The sequence below is a fragment of the Musca domestica genome, unplaced genomic scaffold (genome assembly GCF_030504385.1).
Source record: "Musca domestica strain aabys unplaced genomic scaffold, Musca_domestica.polishedcontigs.V.1.1 12, whole genome shotgun sequence".
Lineage (NCBI taxonomy): Eukaryota > Metazoa > Arthropoda > Insecta > Diptera > Muscidae > Musca > Musca domestica.
Genome location: NW_026712155.1, coordinates 15,057,444 through 15,075,573, shown reverse-complemented (window position 1 = coordinate 15,075,573; position 18,130 = coordinate 15,057,444). Strand labels below are relative to the sequence as shown.

General features: G+C 39.0%; 1 protein-coding gene across 7 annotated transcripts in view; it reads left to right on the top strand.

The window, feature by feature from the left end:
* The window catches only part of LOC101894251 (insulin-like receptor), a 126,320-nt gene that overhangs the window by 63,535 nt on the left and 44,655 nt on the right, over positions 1 to 18,130 (top strand). For all 7 annotated transcript variants that reach the window (XM_059118321.1, XM_059118324.1, XM_059118319.1 and 4 more), the window contains one exon: positions 15,531 to 15,639. The gene's annotated coding sequence lies outside the window, so the exon portion shown is untranslated. The remainder of the gene's footprint in view (positions 1 to 15,530; positions 15,640 to 18,130) is intronic.

Here is an 18,130-nt window from a genome sequence, read left to right as displayed (position 1 = left end):
TTTGGCCCATTTTTGTATTTTTTAGTGCCAACCTTGCTTTCCAAAATACCCCAGACACAATGGTCCAACAGATTGGTATCCGGAGATTTTGGTGGGGATTGTGAGCTGGAAGCGTGGTACCTAGTTTTGTAACCATTCTTGGGTGGCGCGTACTGAGTCCTATTGGAATGTCCAATGTCTGCGGCCAAAATGTTTGCGTGCCCGAGGCTTTAATACACCCTCCGGAACATTTTCGCAATAATATTCGGCATTTATTCTGATACCACGTCGATTAATACGAGCGGATATCGACCATCGGCTGTTATGGCGGCCCACATCCTTCACCAAGACCGGCGCTTGAGTTCTGGTGGCCAACCGAACGTGCACATTTTCAGCTGCCCTCTTTGGCAAGTAATCGGAGAAAGCCAAATTCGGCAGTTCATCACTTTCAGTCAAGCGAAGCAACTCTTTGGCTCTTTTGATAGGTCATAGGTCATTTACAGAAAACTAGTTGCCCGCTGAGTGTCTTCTATTTTATTTATCCGGAATCTTCTACTTTTTATAGAAGTCATTCGCACTCTTCTATTTTCCTATCAAACACCGCCGACGTCCTTCTACACGTATCTTTTTGGTCTCCAGAAGACCTTGGAAATTTCCTATCTCACATAAAATGCGTCTCTAGGGTGTTCTTATTTTCGACTTTTTTCTACTACTTTTCTATACAAGAAGGCCCACAGAATTTATAATCTTAGGTTCCTTCTGTGCCCTCAATTGTTACATAAAAGACTTCTGGTGACTTATTTTTCCAAAGAAGAATTATATAAAGACCTATATTTTTCCATAGAAGACCTCTCAAGTCTTCTTCTCTTCTAAGGAAGACGTCTGAGTTTGTCTTCTCTTTTTTAAAATATCTGTGAGGTTTTCTAGTCTTCTATGAGGCCAACTTTTCTGCTAGAAAAAACTTGTAATGTCTTCTTCTCCCCTATAGCAGATTTCCGTGGTGTTATTCTCTTCGAAGGAAGATAACTGTTGTCGTCTTCTCTTCTTTTATAGAAGACCTAGACTTCTAGTGACTTTTATTTTTCCAGAGAAGAATTATATAAAGACCTATAATTTTCCATAGAAGGCCTCTCAAGTCTTCTTCTCTTCTAAGGAAGACGTCTGAGTTTGTCTTCTCTTTTTTAAAATCACTGTGAGGTCTTCTAGTCTTCTATAGAAGACCATTGAGGCCTACTTTTCTGCTAGAAAAAAAACTTCTAATGTCCTCTCCGTGATCTCCGTGGTGTTATTCTCTTCGATGGAAGATAACTGGTGTCGTCTTATTTTCTTTTATAGAAGGCTTCTGTCGTCTTCTCCTCTTTTTATAAAAAGCCTCCGAGATCTTATATTTGTTCCTATGGTTCCTTTGAAAGACCTCTGATGTCTTTTAATTGTTTATGGAAATCCTCTCAGGTCTTCGTCTTCTTTTCTAAAGGAGATCGCTGAAGTATTTTATTTTATTTTTTTTAGAAGATAGCTTTTTCCTCGGAACTCTTTCATTTATTTTACCATTCTCTATCGAAAACATCTGAGGGGAGTGGTACTTATTTATAGAAGGCTTCCCTAGGTCTGAGATTTTCTATTTTACTAGAGAAGGGCTCTGAGGTGCTCTTTATTTACCGGTGACATCTGATTTGCTCTTTCCTCGGAACTCTTTGATTTTGTTTTACCAAGAAGATGTTCTCTATCGAAAACATCTGAGGGGAGTGGTTCTTATTTATAGAAGGCTTCCCTAGGTCTGAGATTTTCTATTTTACTAGAGAAGGGCTCTGAGGTTCTCTTTATTTTCCGGTGACATCTGATTTTCTCTTCCAGATTAAAATCTTTATTTTTTCTATAGAATAACCCTGACGTCCTGAAATTGTCTATTGTGTATATAAAACACCTTTGTATCTACAAAAGACAGAGGCGGAATTCTTCTTTATTTTCCTGTAGAAATTCTGAAGTTTTCTATTTTACAACAGTAGGTCGGTCGTCTTCTGAGGTCCCCTTATTTTCTATGGTAGGCTCTCAATTGATTCTTTTTTTTTTATATTTGATCAATGAAGCCTTACGATTTTTCCATAGAATAACTCTGCAGGGTTCTATATTTCACAGAAGCCCTCTGTGGTCTTTTCCTTAGACTCTAAACAATTGGAGTTATTTTATCTCAATATCCGATCATTGTGATCCCGATATCTTCCTGAAAATATCTCTTGATTTTGTTATTTGTTCTTCATAGGGCTCAGCAGCTGGGTTGTGGATAATGCCTAGCACCTCAAGTATTTTAATTTACGCGATTATAAAATTCCGTACTTCCCCCTTGGACAATTTCTAGAAAATATCAAGTGGATCTGATGTTCGTGTGTTTTCATTGCCAAGGGAGAATATAAAGTAGCTCGACGTTATTGTTGTTGAAGACTCTGACGTCAATACCCTTTTTGCAAAGGGCGGGAGGGCTGGGCTGATGGCGGGTGATTCTTGAACTTGAATTTAATAGCATAATGACGAACGAACGAACGAACGACCGCCGACGGCGATGATGATAAGACGACTTTAGGCATTTCCGTTTTTTATATTTGCAAAATATATTGGGGTGGGTCGTAAGGGGAGAAAATTAAATTATTTTCTATATTTCGGAATATGTAACCTCTGTCTGCCGCAAACAATGTGTCATATTCTCATATTTTTGTGTATAGGTTAGATGACCCTATTTTTCCTGGATATTTTGCCCTAGCTTCTTTTGGGGGACTCCCCACCTGAATACATCTGCCTTTTTTTCTACATGTTAGTTTGTCAGAAAAATCAAAACAACAATACTATGTGTTGTTGTTGTCGTCGCCCGTCGTATAACTTATTTTTTCTAATGAATTATTTATCGTTTTTGTTGTTGCTTTTTATTGTACTGTATTGTTTTTATTTTTATTTTTATTATTTTTTTTTACTAAAACACGCTCCCGGCATAATTAATCCGTTTTCATATCCAGCCCCATGCGACAGAAATACATAGTAACACATAAATAAGTTGTTTGCTTTCGGCTTTGGTTTTGAAAAAAAAAAGATTTTTTTTTCGTTTCGTTCGGAAAAAAAATTAAATCACACCAAATATTTCATCAGAATTCTGCGGTTAACCGGCCAATGTAGAACACATTGTTGCAAGAGATTCGATAAAAAATGAAAAAACAAATTGTAACATTTTACGCATTGCAAGATAGGTAGGTTCGGGGTTCCCGGGGATTTATTTGTGCAAAAAATTGGATCAGCATTTTTATTTAGGACAACAGGAGGCCTTCAATGTCCTTTTTAGGGCAAAGATGAAAAATATAGATATATTCTACGAGGCAAACTAAGGAGTCACTGGAATCCCAAAGGAAATAAGAAACTTGAACCGAGACTTCTATAAAACTTGAATAGGTTTTCGAAGCCTTTTAAAATTAGATACAATACGTCAAGGTTCTCAGGGGCTTGTAGAGTTATTTTATATTATTTCTGATGTAGTTAGGAGTTCTGGAGGTTTCAATTTGTCAAAAAAATGGATCAGAATTTTTATTTAGGACAACAGGAGTCCTTCAATGTCCTTTTAAGGGCAAATATGAAAAATATAGAGATATTCTACGAGGCAAACTAAGGAGTCACTGGAATCCCAAAGGAAATAAGAAACTTGAACCGAGACTTCTATAAAACTTGAATAGGCCTTCGAAGCCTTTTAAAGTAGATATAATGCGTCAAGAATCCCAGGGATTTGCAGAGCTTTTTTATATTATTTCTGATGTAGGTAGGCTTTATGGAGGTCTCAATTTGTACAAAAAAAATTAATCAGAATATTTAGGATAACAGGATTCCTTCAATGTCCTTTTTAGGGCAATGATGAAAAAGATAGGTATATTCTGCGAGCCAAACTGGAATCCCAAAGGAAATGAGAAATTTGAACCAAGACTTCTATAAAACTTGAATAGGATTTCGAAACCTTTTAAAGTAGATACAATGCGTCAAGATTCTCAGGGATTTGTAGAGCTATTTTATATTATTTCTGACGTAGGTAGCCTTTCGGGGGATCTCAATTTGTAAAAAAATGGATCAGAATTTTTTATGTAGGGAAACAGGGGTCCTTTTAGGGCAATGATGAAAAAGATAGGTATATTCTGCGAGCCAAACTAAGGAGCCACTGGAATCCCAAAGGAAATCAGAAACTTGAATCAAGACTTCTATAAAACTTGAATAGGTTTTCGAAGTCTTTTAAAGTAAATACAATACCTTAAGGTTCTCAGGGGTTTGTAGAGCTCTCTTATGATACTAATGATGTCTTCTATGGAAAAATAGGAGAATCTAGGGGTTCATATAGGGAATTGGAACATTTCAGAAGTTTTCCATATAGAATATAAGACACGAGAGCTCTTTCAAATATGGGAACACAGACGTCCTCTATACAAAAAAAAAAAAAAAACGTGACGAAATTTTTATAGCGAAAAAGAAGACCCCACAGTTCTTCTCTAGAAAATTTAAAGATCCCTTTGGATTTTTCTCAGAAAAATGTTGACTTTTGCTGTAAAAATTGAATAGCCTCGGTGTTCCATAGGAATATTAAATAATCCAGAGGGTTATTTTTCTAAATAAAAGGTCTTGAAAAGGGTTTCCTTAGAAGAATAGGCGAAATCCTTCTTTCGAAAATTGGTGACAAAGTGTCTGCTTGACAGATATTCGGAGGTATGCTCTAGAAAAATCTTCAATTTTTCTTCTCTGTAGAGGAGAACTAGACCTCTGAGATGCCTGCTCAGTAGAAGGGAAGAAGACCTCCAAGAGGCCTGCTCTGTAGATTAGAAGGAGCCCTCAGAGAGGTCTGCTCTGTAGAGGAGAAGAAGAAGCCCTCAGAAAGGTGCGCTCTGTATATGAGAGGAAGATCTCAGTGGGGCCTGCTCAGAAGAGGAGAAGAAGACCTCAGAGAGGCCTGCTCAGTAGAGGAGAAGAAGACCGCAGAGAGGCTTACTCTGTAGAGAAGAAGAAGACCTCAGGGAGGCCTCCTCTGTAGAGAAGAAGAAGACCTCAGAGATCTCAGAGAGGTCTGCTCTTTAGAGGAGAAGAAAAAGACCTCGGAGAGTCCTGCTCTGTAGAAGAGAAGAAGACCTTAGTAGGGCCTGCTCTGTAGAGAAAATGAAGACCTCAGAGGGGCCTGCTCTGTAGAGAAGGAGAAGGCCTCAGAGAGGTGGTCGCTGTTCATATGTAGCCTGGAATTAGAAGACTTCAGATGATTTCTAAGAAAATAGTATATGTATTCTAAGAAGATCGCGGTGGTCTTCGATAGAAATATGAAATATACAGAGCGCCTTTGAAGGTAAACAAATAGAAAAAGGAGACGCTTCAGCTGAAGGTTCCAGAGTTTTGTTGCATAAAAGTAAAAAAATAGAAGACCCTAGAGATGTATTTTATTGAGAAATAGAAGACCGCTAGGTCCGTAGACCAAGGGAATACCTTGATAGGTATATGGAGAAGTGGAAGGCTCCAGAGGACTTCTATAGAGAATTGGAAGTCTCAAGTTGTAGAAGTCATCTGATGTTTTATGGAGAAAAATAGAAGACCCAAGGCTTTTGCCTAGTGAAGAAATGAAGATTTGAGAAATCTTCCATGGAGTGCCGCGATGAATGAAGATACCTAGCAAATGGTGGAAAAACAGAACTTCTTCAGGGGGATAATCTCCCGATAAACCTTATGTTCTAACACATGCAATAATCATCCTCTCCCCGCAACTTCCCCTCCCTAAAGACATTTTGTCTGGGTTCGCTGGGTTATTTTCCGTGATTTTTGAGGCACTGATCTGTTGAATTTGTTTTGCCTATAAGGTTCATATATTCGGAAGTACCTTCTTTAAATGTTGTTCCAGTTTACTCTCTCTATATTCCTTTTTATTAATTGAATTATTGAATTGAAAATTGATTGAAAATTATTTCGGTTTGTGTCTTTGGTAGTTAAATTTCATTGTCTGGATTCGCTGGGTTATTTCCCTTGATTTTTGTTTCTTTGTTCTGTTGAATTTGTTTTGCCTATAAGGACCATATATTCTGGAAGTATTCCTCCTAAATATTCCTCCAGTTTACTCTCTCTCTCTCTTTCTCTTCCTTTCTATTAACCCATTCTGAACTGAAAATTATTTCGGTTTGTGTCTTTGATAGTTAAATTTCATTTCCTCACAAAATTTATTTTCTGACACAACTTCCCCAGCCCTGAAGACATTTTGTCTGGGTTCGCCGGTCTGTTCCCCTTGATACGTCGGTGCTCTGAGGTACTATGAGTTCTCACTCCTTTTTCAGCCACTAAGACGTCTGTAAAACCAGAATTTCTTCAAGGGGATAATCTCCTCATATTCTAACAAACACCCTCACTCCTTCCCCCCACTTCCGCTCTTCCCCTCGAAGACATTTTGTCTGGGTTCGCTGGGTTATTTCCCGTGATTTTTGTGGCACTTTTCCGCTGAATTTTGTTTTAATTTTTCGTCATTGGCCCCCTGATCCCCTCTGGGTCCACATTGTGGCCATAATGTATGGCATCACCATAAACATCGCTTGTTTGTGTTGTGCGAGCAAACGGATGGATGGATGGCTGGCTATTTTTAGCTTTGTTTTCGTTAGTTCTTCTAAATTTAGGAGCTTAGTGCAAATATTTTTAAACATCTACACATATTTATTTAATTTTATTTTATTTGGTTTATTTTTTTATTTTCAATTTTGCGTTTTTTTTTTGTTATTTTTATATCTAATTTTTTTATTAGATTTTAATGTTCTGTATGGTGTGGTGCTGGCTGTCTTGCCTTGCCTCTCATGCTTTCTGTGAAAAACCAAACGTGTTGTGCAAGAGTGTGTGCGTTTGGTTGCTGTTTTTTTTTTTTGCGGCATTACTATTTTTACCAAAAACCAAAAAATCGAAAGGCACAAAAATATATCTCAAAGTTTAATTTAGAGTTTTTCATTATTTTTGTTGTCTGTCTGTCCCCTTGTCTGTCCGTCCGTCCGCCTGTCACTTGTTTGATAAAAATAAACCTCCTATTCATGAAGATGACGGTGGCGGATGGATGGTTGGCTGGCTGATGAAAACAAAACAAAACCGAAAAACTATTTCAAAAAAAAAAAAAAATCTCAGCCTCCATCATCAACTATTTGTTGACGGTAATGATGACAACAGAAATGAGTCTTCCGAAGAAATATTGACCATCATAAATGGCATTTTAAACAAAATCTGGGATTTTAGTGATTTCTGTTTTTATTTTTTTTTCTGCCGCTTTTTTGCTTTGCTTTTCGCTTTTGCCGGTTATTGACATTAAATGTTATTTGCTTTGCCTTGCTTTGGCACTTCAAATGTTGTTTTATTTGAAGAACGTGTGACCATCAATTTGGCGACAAAAAAACATGTGCCAGCCACTTAATTCTTTTTTTTTTTTGGGGTTTTTGCAAGTAATTTGGTTTCTTGGAAGGTATTTTTTTTAAAAATTGACCGGCCGGTAGGAAAAGAGTAGCAGATGCGAAGATTTGAGTTTTTTTTGGGAGGAAACCTAATTTTTTTATTAAATTGCGTAGAAGATCTGTCTTTTTGCAAAGAAACATTTTTTTATACTTTCCAAAGGTCTTCTTCTTCCCAAACACTTCTAAGGATAAAATGCCCTTCAAAGGACTTCTATGGATAATAGACTTTTTTTCAGGTGTTCTAGACGTAGAATACTGTGAAAACAATTTAAATGAAATCAGTCGGTATTGCCGACAGCTACATAAACTCATCCAATGTTCGATTATTCTGACTCCTGACCCTTCATAGGAGGGTTCCGAAGGAGTGGGCCAATATTTTCCATTTTGCATCTGACATAAGTCTGATAAAAATATTAAAACGTATTACATTTGGATTTTATATCGAGTATTTGCTTCAATTTTTTTGAGATATTTTATAAAATTTCGAAAAGTTCGCGTTTTAGAAGAGTTGGTTTGGGGGGTGATACCAGAAGGAGAACCTGTATAAGATCTTCTATAAACAGGACACCACCGGAAATGGTCTTTCAAAAACCGAAAGCTTAAAGAAGGTCTTATTTAGGAAAAGAAAATCTACGGAAGCGCATTTTTGGAAGTTGTATTTACAAAAGATCTCTAAAAAATCCTCTATGAACGGAGAACTTGTAGAAAATCTTCTATAAACAGGAGACCAACGGAATGTCTTATTTCTCCAGTAAATCTTATACCTTTCAAAATATCTTCCAGAGAGAGCAGACCCCTGTATGTTTTATGGACAAAATGCCTCTAGAAAATCTTCTATGCACAGAAAACATGTAGAGGATCTTCTAAAACCAGGAGACCACCGGAAAGTCTTCCAGACACCGAGTACCCCGGAAAGTATTTCCATAGACAGCTGACCTCTGGAAGTTCTATAGACAAAATACCTCTAGAAATTCTTCTATAAACAGAAAATCTTTACAACGTCTTCTATAGAAAGGAGACCTTCAGAAGATTTCCCATAAACATCTGACCTCTGGCTGTTCTATAGACAAATGGACCGGAAGCCCCAAGAAGGTCTTCTATAGAAAGGAGACATTTAGAAGATCTCCCATAGACAGCGGACCACTGGATGTTTTGTGGACAAAATGCCTCTAGAAAATCGTCTATGTACAGAAAACATGTAGAATAGATCTTCTAAAACCAGGAGACGACCAGAAAGTCTTCAAGACACAGACTACCCCGCAAAGTATTTCCATAGACAGCTGATCTTTGGAAGTTCTATGGACAAAATACCTCTAGATATTCTTCTATAAACAGAAGACCTCTACGTTTTCTAGACGTTTCTATAGAAAGGAGACCTTCAGAAGATCTCCCATAGACACCTGACCTCTGGCTCTGAATGGACAAAAAGTCTTTGATACACCGAAAGCCTCAAGAAGGTCTTCTATAAAAAGGATACTTTCAGAAGTTCTTCCATAGACAACGGACCGCCGCCTATGTGCGTCTTCGTTGCACAGAAAACATGTAGAAGATCTTCTAAAAACAGGAGACAACCGGAAGGTCTTCCAGACACAGAGTATCCCAAAGTATTTCCTTAGACCGCTGACTTCTGGAAGTTCTATAGACAAAATACCTCTAAAACTTCTTCTATAAACAGAAGACCTCTACAACGACCTCTATAAAAAGGAGACGTTCAGAAGATCTCCCATACACATCAGACCTCCGGCTGTTCTATACGCAAATAGACAAAAGGTCTTTGATAGAGAAAGGTCTTCTATAGAATGGAGACATTCAGAAGATCTCCCATAGACTGTGGACCGCCGTCTATGTACGTCTTCTATGCACAGAAAATATGTGGAAGATCTTCTAGAAACAGGAAATCACCGGAAGGTCTTCCCGACTACTCTGTATCTGGAAAGTATTGGCATAGATAGCTGAACTTTGGAAGTTCTATAGACAATATACCTCTACAAATTCCTCTATAAACAGAATACCTCTACAACGGCTTCTATAGGAGACCTTCAGAAGATCTCCCATAAATAGAGAATGTCTGGAAGTCTTATATGGTCTCTAAAAAGCCTTCTATGAACGCGGGAGAACTCTAAAATGTCATTTATAGATTTTAGAGGGTCTTCTCTGGAAATAATTGTTTTAGTAGGTCTTCCGAAGGCAAAAGCCCTTTGCCGATAGACTTGTCTTCTCAGAAAACATGTAGAGGATCTTCTAAAACCAGAAGACCACAGGAAAGTCTTCTAGGCACCGAGTACCCCGGAAAGCATTTCCATAAAAAACTGACTTCTGGAAGTTCTATAGACAAAATACCTCTAGAAATTCTTCTATAACCAGAAGACCCCTACAACGTCTTCTATAGTAAGGAGACCTTTAGAAGATCTCCCATAGACATCTGACCTCTGGCTCTGAATGGACAAAAGGTCTTTGATACACCGAAAGCCTCAAGAAGGTCTTCTCTAGAAAGGAGACCTTCAAAACATCTTCCAGAGTCAGAGGACCTCAAGAAAATCTTCTATGCACAGAAAACATGTAGAAGATCTTCTAAAACCAGGAGAAAGTTCTATAGACAAAACACTTCTAGAAATTCTTCCATAAACAGAAGACCTCTACAACCTCTTCTATAGAAAGGAGACTTTCAGAAGATCTCCCATAGACATGCGACCTCTGGCCCTGGATGGACAAAAGGTCTTTGATAGGCCGAAAGCCCTTAGAAGTTTTTCTATAGAAAGTAGACCATCAAAAGATTTCCCATAGACAGAGAACCTCGGGAATTTCTTTATATAATATGGTCTCTAAAAAGTCTTGTATGAAGGTGGGAGAACTCTAGAAAATCATCCCTAGATTTTAGAGGATCCTCTGGATATAATCCTTTTAATCCGATAGACTTGTCTTCTATTTTCTATTGGATTTTCTCGTAGATATTTGTTTGTGTTGTACACTGTAATTTGAGCTAATCCCCAAAGGCAGAGGAGGATGTTTGTTCTGTTTCAAAAATCTATTGCCTGAGATCATGCGTTCAAGAAAAAAAAACATCTTTTTGCCCCGAAAAAATACAGAGGTAGTTATAGCTTCATTGTATTAATCATGTCTTGTCATGAGTGTGCTGAAATATTTGTCATGCCGTGTGTGTGTCTTGTAACCTAAATGGAAATGCATTCGGAGGATATACATGAAGGCCTTACAACAACAACAAGAAGAAGAACAATGCATGTCGTCATTGAGAGAGGGCAGACAGACAGGCAGGCAGGCAGGGATAAAACTGTTGTTGCACCTGGACGCAATCCATTACAACATCTGTCTTACAACCGAAGAAGGGAAGAACAACAACTACGGGAAGTAAGAAAGGCAGATAGGAAGGAAGGAAGAAAAGAAAGAAAGGGAGAGAGAAGAAGTGCCAGAGAATAAGACATAAAACCAGAATATGTTTCATTTATTGACAGGAACGAATACTTGGGGGGTCATTCCACGCCGGCGTCAATTTGTTGTCAAAGTGACATCACAACTGACACAATTTCCAAAAAAGCGGAATCATCGACCGACACATACAAAATGCGAGCGGAACACGAACATCTGCCGTATGTTGGGAATTAACATAATTTGTCGTCGAAATACATTTTCGGATCTAATCTAATGGAAATACGCATAAACAATGTTCGAAGGGATACTGCACACCAGACCACACCACTAGCTGGGAAGAGAAGCAGCAGAAGAGGGGGAAAGGAGGAAGAAAGCAGAAGCATGACACAGAAATGGATGCGGGCATATTCTAGGGAATCTAGATATGGAACAGCACGTGGTTAAGTACAAATGTTGGGCAATAACATTTGTAAAAGTGAGAATGAATGACTGACTGGCTGGCTGTCTGTCTGTCCGGCGTCTAGACACAATTTTTAAAACCTAGCATAGATGCAAGAGTGGTTATTAATAGTTTCTTTATTAGGGGCTAACAATACACCACCCCCATCCCACATTCCCACTGATGAGGAAATGCATTCAAGTGTGGGTGGAGGGGAGGGTTTGTTGTGATGAAGTTGGAAATTTTGGGAAGGAGGATTATGAGCTAGTCCTATTACAATTAAAATTTGGAATTTAAATAGAAAAAAAGTCCTCTTAAGGTACTTTCTTAGAGGCTTAAGAAAAATCTTGAATTGTTCTGTAAAGGAATTAAGACCTGCGGGGAAATTTTGGAAAATTAAGGGGACACATGGCGATTTTTCTACGGATGGTTTTGAGAACGATAAAGGAGCAAAGGAGAATTTTAAAAATAAATATACATGGTGAGATGATAAAAACCGCAACCAACTTCAGACTGCTGTCATTTCTAAGCCACTCGTCCGGCAGCTGTTAAAATTATTCCAGTGACAGATTATTCTATTGCCTACAAGCGTACAAAAGCATTTTGGTGAGAGTTTTCTAGAAAAAAAGTTATTCGTGATGGAATTCAAGCGTGATTCTTTTCATTTGGCTGGAAAACCTATGGAAAGCGGCTATCGTTAGAGCACCCCAGCAGCATTTAAATGTGATTAAATCTTTTGGGTCTCGTACCATCGCTCGTTAATGTGATGCTGGTAGCGTAGCCCGACGTCAAGGAAGTGGACGGAAGTAAACAGCAACATCAGCAGAAATAGTTCGAAAAGTATAGAAGCGACTTGATCGAAATCCCTCGTCGCAGTGGCCGAAAAATGGCTCGTTAGCTAAACATATCGCAATATTCCATTCGGCAAATATTGAAAAATGAGTTCGGGATAAAGCCATTGAAATTCCAAAAAGTGCAAGAACTTAGACCGCAACAGAAGGAAACAGACTCAAAAGAGTTGCTTCGCTTGGCCGAAAGTGGTGAACTGCCGAATTTGGTTTTCTCCGATGAGAAAACATTCGCTGTCCAGCAGTTTGTAAACAAACAAAATGATCGGGTTCGACAGGTAAGCCAAAGAGGTCAGCTGGAAATGTGTACCTTCGGTTGTCCGTGCACCAGAACTCAAGCGCCGACCATGGTGATGGTGCGGGCCGCCATAACAGCCGATGGTTGCACTCCGCTCGTATTACCGTATCGACTGTGGCATCAGAATAAATGTCGAATATTCTCGCAAAGAGGTCTGCTGAAAATGTGCACCACCAATGTTGGCCACCAGAACTCAAGCGCCGGCCATGGTGATGGTGTGGGCCGCCATAACAGCCGATGGCTGTTCTCCCCTCGTATTAATCGACAGTGTTATCAGAATAATTTCCGAATATTATCACAAAGAGGTCAGCTGAAAATGTGCACCTTCGGTTGACCACCAGAACTCATGCGCCGGCCATGGTGATGGTGTGGGCTGCCATAACAGCCGATGGTCTCTCTCCGCTCGACCGTTACATCAAAATAAATGCCAAATATTATCGCAAAAATATTCTGGAGGTTGTATTAAAGCCCCGGGGCACGCAAACATTTTGGCCGCAGACTTTGGACATTCCAACAGGACTCAGCACGCGCCACCCAGCGAACAATGGCCACCACCCCACCAATCCGTTGGACTATTGTGTCTGGAGCATTTGGAAAGCAAGGTTGGCACTAACAAATACCAAAGTGTCGATCACCACAAGCAAGTGTTTCACCGAAAAATGTGCACCTTCGGTTGGCCACCAGAACTCAAGCGCCGGTCACGGTGATGGTGTGGGCCACCATAACAGCCGATGGTCGCTCTCCGTTCGTCTTAATCGACCATGGCATCAGAAAAAATGCCAAATAGTATCGCGAAAATATTCTGGATGTTGTATTAAAGCCCCGGGGCAGGCAAACATTTTGGCCGCAGACCTTGGACATTCCAACAGGACTCAGCAACATCGCACTAGGGCACGCGCCACCCAAGAAAAAAATTATGGGGACAAAATGAGGTTCCTCGCTTCATTTTCAGCGCACAATGGCCACCAAAATCTTCCGATACCAATCCGTTGGACTATTGTGTCTGGAGTACATATTTTGGAAAGAAAGGTTGGCACTAAAAAATACCATAGTGTCGATAACCTCAAGCAAGCGCTTCGCCGGGAATGGGCCAAAATATCGTAGAGCAACATTCGGGGAGCGTGTGACGGTTTCATTGGCCGTTTGAAGGCCATATGTGACTCGGTTGAGGGTTATCATTTTCTACGAAAATAATCTTCATCTTGATATCAATGATATTGCCAAAGCCTTAAATAAGCTTAAATAATGTTTTGTAGGAGAACTTTGTATAAATTAATGTAAAGTACGGGTTCAACCCTAATATGTGTTTTTTTTTTATTTCAAAACTCCTGGCATTTAGATGTTCGATGTATTCTAGGACCTAATTTGATTTGATGACGAATAGTTTTAAGGTGGTTTTTATCCAGTTTTCGAAAAACGGACCACAAAAAAGCTAGTTTTTTTAACCTTTTTTTAAAAAAGGGACCAAAAAGAAGACCCCCTTTTGTGACTCGATTGAGGGTTAAAATTTGCAACCAAAATAATCTTCGTATTATTATCTGTAATATTGTACGAGACACCATATACCTAAAACGGTACTTTGTGGGAGGATTTTGCATAAACTCACACGAAGTACTGCCTTAACCCTAAAATGTTGTAAATTCCTGGCTTTTAGATAAGATTAAGGCTTTCGATGCATTCTCCATCGTTTAAAGGGAGTTTTGAACCATTTTCGAAAAACGGACCAAAAAGACCCCTTTCTTGAATCGCTTGAGGGTTAACACTTTCGGCCGAAATAATCTTCGTATTGTTAGCAGAATATTGCCCAAGACTTTATATACCTAAAATGCCCGATATCCAAGAAATTTTAAAATTTTCAAAATATGGGAGGATGGGGGGAACTTGACCGACCATCCTATTTAGGTTACTTTTAAAGTGCCGCTATACGTGTCTTTTATTTTTCGCTCTACTTTCATAATCTACTGGAGTTATACATTTATTTTAAAATGTCTTAAATGTCCCTCCCGTTTACTCTCTCTGTTTCTCTCTTTCACACACATACGCTCTCTCTCTCTCTCTCTCTTTCATTCCCTTTATATATTAACCCTTTCTGAACTCCAGAAAAACTGGTTTGGTTTGTGTCTTCGCTAGTTAAATTTAAATATGTATCTTCAGAATGATGTGATTCAGACTATGACTCTACTTCGTTTCCCTCTTCATGGTACACAATTGCACAAAGGGCTTTATGGGCCGAATGAGGCTTAAAAATGTGACCTCTTTATTTAATTCCCGAAGGACATTGCTAAATCGATTGGAACTTTTTTTTGATGATTATGAAAATATATCATGTGGGGTCTCCCTGAAGGGGCTGGGCGGTATGTAAACTAAATTACACTTCTTTATACCCATCCCCCACTGCGTGGTAGACGGATTTGCCAGTATCATTATATGAAGACACGTGGTGTAACCCCTCCCCCCCAATTACTCAGGAAAATTTCTCAGGGCCCACTGGCCATTCAAACGGAAATAACTTGTCACGATGTGGGATCTCTCTCTGGAAAGGGGGGGGGGGTATGTAAACTAAATTACACATTTTTTATACCCCTCCCCCACTGCGTGGTAGACGGATTTGCCAGTATCATTACATGAAGGCACGTGGTGTAACCCCCCCCCCCCAATACTCAGCAAAATTTCTCAGGGCCCACTGCCCATTCAAACGAAAATAACTTGTCACGTTTCCGCCTCAATCTCTAGGACTTAACGATTTTAGGCCCAAAAGCCCTATATATTATTCATGTCTACAATTCGGGGGGGTCTTATGAATTGATTGATTTTGTGTGTGGATTTTATGCGACTTCCAATATTGGTTCAAGGTTCCCAGAATTTTGTCGAGTCATTGTTTGTTTTGCTGGAGTCCACCTACAGTTGCTCCCAATTTTCCAAACTGAAACGCGGAAATGCCTTAGACATCTTGTGAAATATACACACATTTTTTTCGCTGTAGAAATCAAAATTTTTATTGATAAACGACAACAACAACAGCAGCAGCAACAACAACAACAACACTATTTACATTCTTATTTATTTTTATTTATTTATTTGTTTGTTTTTTTTTTTTTTGTTTTTCTTTCCAGGCATATGAGGTGTGACGTGCGACGTATGACGACGACGCCAACACACCATTGCTGTCATCAGCACCAGCACCTGAATAATAACTTCCGAAAGTCAACAAATTTCGCTTAGGTAGGTAAGTCGGCGGCGGTGGTGGTGGTGGTACTACATTTGGACTCTCTAAATTGGGGGTGTGGGGGATGGATGGATGGTTGGTTGGTTGGTTGGGTGTTTGAATGGAAGGCTTATCATCCAATTCTAACTAAATTATTTTGCAACTATTTTTGTGGTCCCCTTTTTCTTTCTCCTTCCCCTGCTCCTCCCCTCCCCTCCCCTCCTCTTCTTTAGCCACATTTTGACATAAAATAACAACTGATTAGATATGAAACAATGTTGTTTTTCCAACAAAGTCTTAAAGAGATTTTGGGGGCAATCATGGCCAGCATAATATATGGTAGTAGGGCAACGATAACAACAAAAACAACAAGAAATACGGCAATGTGTGCTCAGGGTGAGAGGGGACAGGGAGTGGGAGTAGAGTTTAGGGTCCCTGTGTTTTTTTGTTATAGGAAGGTGGGTGGTAGTGGGGTCTCATTCACGCGTGTGTCATGAATCGCGAATGTTGCTGTTTTGTACAACAACAACAACAATGTTTTATAGTTGTTGTTGTTGTTGTAAAACCCCTTAGCTATAAGTTGGAGACATATTAACTTCAATCATTTTTATCCGCAAATTGAAAAAAAAATCGGTTTATCAAAAATAATTTTAAAAAATAAAGAATATATTCTTAAATTACCTCTCGAACTCAAAGGGCTCTATAGGGTCCAAAAGCTCAATAGGGGTTCTTTTATTGTTTTTCAACAAATCTATGGTTTCTAGGGTTTACATATGGAGACGTTGATATAGTTTTGGACAGAAAAATCGTATGCGGGTCCATTGTGCAGTAGTTTTATTAGTATTCTCCACGGCAAACTTAAGGTTTTCTATGGATAGGACACCTTAAGGAGGCCTATTATGAAGAGAAGATATTCAGGAAGTCGACTTAGGATATGATACCTTCCGGAGGTCGTCTAAAGATTGGAGACTTTCCACTCTTATGCGAAGTAGACTGGATAAGACACCTTCAAGATATGGATTGATTAGGAGGAGCCTTTAATATGGAGACGTTGAAATAGTTTTGGACAGAAAAATCGGATATGGGTCCATTGTGTATTTTTACAGTAGTTAGTTTAGTAGTTGTACTAGTATCATCCTCAGTTACTCCTCCTTTCAATAGTATCCGCCTCGGCAAACTTAAAAATGAAAATTACGGTTTTCTATGGATAGGACACCTTAAGGAGGCCTTTTATGAAGAGAAGATCTTCAGGAAGTCGTTTAAGGATATGAAACCTTCCAGAGGTCGTCTAAAGATTGGAGACTTTCAGGTCTTATGCGAAACAGACTGGATAAGACACCTTCAAAAGGACTTCTAGGAGTATAGGAGTAGACCATCAAGATATGGATTGAGTAGGAAGACCCTTTAATATGGAGACGTTGAAATAGTTTTGGACAGAAAAATCGGATGTGGGTCCATTGTGTAGTTTTACAGTAGTTAGTTTAGTAGTTGTACTAGTATCCTCCTCGGATACTCCTCTTTTCAATAGTATCCTCCTCGGCAAACTTTAAAATGAAAAATAGGATTTTTTTAAGGATAGGACACCTTAAGAAGGCCCGTTGTGAAGAGAAAATCTTCGGGAAGTCGTCTAAGTATATGATACCTTCTGGAGGTCGTCTAAAGATTGGAGACTTTCAGGTCTTATCCGAAGTAGTAGGCCTCTAAGACACCTTCAAATGGTCTTCTATGTATAGGAGCAGACCATCAAATTATGGATAGAGTCAGAAGACCCTTTAGCAGGCTACATAGGACTGAAGGCCTACTAATAGGTTTTCCTGGAAAATAAGACCTTTAGAAGGTTTTCCAAGGATATGATACATTTAGAAGGTCTTCTACGGATAAAAGACCTTAGCGGTGAATTCTAAAGATAGGATGCCCTCAGGAGGTCTTTCATGTGAAGGAGATCTTCTTGGGAACTTCTGAGGAAAGGAAAGCTTAACATACAGAGGTTATTTGATACGTCTTCTATGGATAGGAAATCTCAGAAAACGTTAGGAGGTCTGCCTTTAGGTGGTTAATGATCAAAGGACATTCTATGAATAGAGGGCCTTTGGGAAGTGTTCTAACCATAGAGGTCTTTTGGGCACAGAAATTATATTTTAGTAGAAAAAACAAACCAAGAGGTTTTCCTGGGAAATAAGACCTTTAGGAGGTTTTCCGATAATATTATACTCTTATAAGGTCTTCTACGGATAAAAGGCCTTCACGTGTTATTCTTAGAATACGATACCTTCATGAGATCTTTTATGGGAAGGATATCTTCATTAAGGAGGTGTTCTCTGGATTTTAAGTTTTCAGGAGGTCTTTTTTGAATATATTTTCGGACATTTAGGAATAGAGTACCCTTAGGAAGTGTTCTATGCATAGAGGTCTTCTGGGGACAGATTATATGGCTTGAACCTTTAAATCGATTTCCTACAAATGGAGGCTTCCTTGAATTGAAGACCTTTTAAAAAATCCTTTTGCGAG